Here is a 3,459-nt window from a genome sequence, read left to right as displayed (position 1 = left end):
TGATATTAACATTTTCCGGTAAATATTGACAAATAAATGAAACAATCAAAACAACTACTTTTCCTAAGAAAATAAAAAGATTACATGGCACTATGACTGTGCTAAATAAACAAAATTATAAGTTTCACCACTAACTAGACATTAATAAAATGATAAGGTGACTTACTAAGTCACGTGTGTGCCTATATAGTGTTGCACCTGATTACACAAGTTTACAAAAATTAGGATTACAAAATGATAAAAACATAAAATTTAAACACACAAAAATAATAGATGACAGGATTGTTTAAATATAATAAAGAAGTTAATATGAGCAAATGCATGAGATTATTACAAACAGAAGACCTAACACCACCTTCTGTTAGTTACATCATAAAACACGAATCAAAAGATTAAAATACAACTATATTACAAGTGTATGCATGTGTATGAAATTCTTGCTTTTTTGGTCGAGTGTAATTGTTGCCTTACTTATTCTTAAGCAATTGTTGCAATGTGTTAGCCCCGCAGGGCTATTTTATGAGGACTACGTAGTTAGGCCCTAACTTCTAGCAGCCAAACGTCGACCTGTCACGTGGCTGATAGAATCCAGGAACCGAACACGTCCAAACCCAACCCGCATGTATATATAAAAGTCCCCCCCCTTGAATCCGACAGCAAGATAATATGTTGATAATAAAAAAATCCCTTAAAGCCTAAAGAAGGCAAAGTGTAAAATAAAATATGCTCCGCGCATGAAAACTGTCGAATTCCGCAATGATTAAGTCAAATCCATATTTAAATCATGTTTAGCTCACGCTGCCATAGCGTCTTATGAGCTGTTGGGAGGAAAGGTGACACGCGGTGTGTTCCAGTCTTCCTCTTCCTAACTCCTTAACTTCCACACCAAAAAAAAAATCTTTCCAAGTTACCCGGGGTATACCAAAAGTATTCCAAAATGGTGGCAAAAATAAATTTTGGGTTCTAGTCTCCTCTGAGAATAGAAATTTTGATCTTTGAGGTTTTCTATAGCAAGAAATTAACCCTAGGGAGATATATAAAACGAAGAAGTTGGTCTCCCTTTCATTATAAATTCTTATCTATCATCAGGTCATCCGTCGCATTCAGCAGGTACAGGTAAGCACGCTTGCTGAGAAAAATATTCAAGTTGATGGTTGCAAAACCATTTATAATGAATTGTTACCTAGTAACTATGATACTGTATGATTACACAAGTCACAGATATGCTGGTTAAATCAGTACATCGAAGAAAGGTGATTTCGGAAAATAATTCCTCGGAACGTCAAAAATTTTCAAAAAAAATTAGCTGGCAACACTGATTTTCACTAACTTTAAATGGTAGTTGGTTGCAAAACTTCTTGAACACTTATATTAAATAATTAAACAAGTTTGAAGTAGATATCCTGAAATAAAAGTAAAAATTTTACATAAATTCAAAGTTTCTCGGTTTACGAGCCTCCGATACGACACCTTCGTATAAAAACTGAATAATTAAAAATAAAATTATGCAAGTCCTGGTTGATTTTTTGTAATTTTCCTCAAGGGTAGTCTGTTTATGACTTCAGTAATTAGTTTTCATAAAGATCCAACTGTAATTAAGCATTTTATGGTTGATTTAAAATTAAAGTTCTCCGCAAAAGTACTAGTTCAGACAAAATTTGGATTTTTATGTCACAGTAGTTCAAATTTATGAAGCAATACAAGCTTAACTCTTTATATTTAAGTAATTTATAGTTTAATTGTTATTATTAAGTTCTAAATGTAAAAATTTGTTACAAAAATTGTAGCTTTTATGTTCAAAATTCATTTTAAGTGCTTTATTTAACAGCGTAACGCTTTTAAGTTTGGAAAATGAAAGATAAGCCAAATATTGTTTTTAAGAACCAATTTTTAGGTTGAAGGAGAAATAAAGAACAAGATTCTATTTATGCCATCCTGAGAATCAAGTGTAAAAGAGTCTCCCAGCCTCCAGTCCTTTAAGAGGACTTCCCTTTGAAAGTATGTGTGTTATGTAACATGTGTATTATTAACATCCTGTGGAAAAAGATCTGGTCTCTTACCCTTCAACATCCTGAGGTACAATGTCCTTTTACCTTCGGTACAGTGCCATAGCTTCATGTTTTCCACATGCTGATTGGTTACCATCTGGCCGGTACAGCAGTCCAACAGCGTGAACACATCAACTCTCTCCTCCTGGTAGCAGTAATAAGGACCGGAAAAGGTATTGCAGTATTTCCTGGTTATGGCATCCAATAAGCTACTAAGAAAGTGTGTTTTCAAAAAGATTAAGTTACCTACAGAGACATTTTGCCTTTGGGACAATTGTGCATTTATCCTGGTGTTTCTTTTGTTCCTTTCACCCGTTGTATTAATATTAGCCATGTACAGCTTGTGTTCCCAGTTCATTTCTTCACCAGGTGGCAACTCAAAGTGTGCTTTTACTGCATTGTCAATGGGATAATTTAATTGAAGCTCTATGGGTGCGAAACCAGTGGAATGGTTGACACTTCCATTCAATAAGTTAACAACTTTGGTGACATGCTCTGGCCAGGCATTATGCGCGCCTTCACAGACTACTCGCATAAGCCGGTTCAAATCTTTGTGTATCCTCTCTACTAGGTTACTGCTCGGTTTGTATACCGGGGTGTAAGCAACCTTTATGCCTAGAGAGGCTAATGACTGTACATATTTATTTGCCTTGAACTGAACTCCATTGTCACTTACTATTAAATTTGGGATCCCGAAATGTAAAAAATAGACATCAATTAGCTTCCGTAGTATGCTGTCGGTAGTACTGTTACGTAAGGTGTATGCGGTTAGAAACCTAGTTTTTGCATTTTGAATAGTTAGTAAGAATCTTTCACCTCTCTTACCCCTTGGTAATGGGCCCTGAATATCTATGAACAAAACAATATCTCTACCTTCCATACTGTGCATTAACAGCGTTTGTCTAGGCGGGTGTGTGTTATCTTTAGTACTTTGACATGTTATGCAGTCTGCAACATAAGATCTGACATCTTTCCTCATATTTCTCCAATTGTACAGTTTTAAAATCCTTCTCATCATTTTATCTCCCCCAAAATGTATTAAAATATCATGGTAGTCTTTAAACACTACTGGTACCAATAAATCAGGTATACAAAGTTTCTATTCACTCAAAAAATGATAATCATAGTGGCTGCTATGCCATCTTGCAGAAAAATTTGTAAAATACAGCTAATTTCTGATCTAATTTAGCTTTTGTTTTGTAAACAACTCAAAAACTGTATGTTGGTAAGAAGTATGGGGTGTTTCTGCTGTTCCGCAGCTACGCAATTACTGGAAAAATTAATTTTGGAAGAAATTGCTCATTATTTACACTCATATTGGTGTGATAAGTGTATACATTGCACAGTCATCATAAAAATCCGGCCTCTTACCTTCTGGTACATTTGTGTACCTTACCTCTCTTCTTTTTTC

The sequence above is a fragment of the Lepisma saccharinum genome, chromosome 4 (assembly GCF_977018435.1).
Source record: "Lepisma saccharinum chromosome 4, izLepSacc3.1, whole genome shotgun sequence".
Taxonomy (NCBI): domain Eukaryota; kingdom Metazoa; phylum Arthropoda; class Insecta; order Zygentoma; family Lepismatidae; genus Lepisma; species Lepisma saccharinum.
This window is presented reverse-complemented; position numbering follows the sequence as displayed.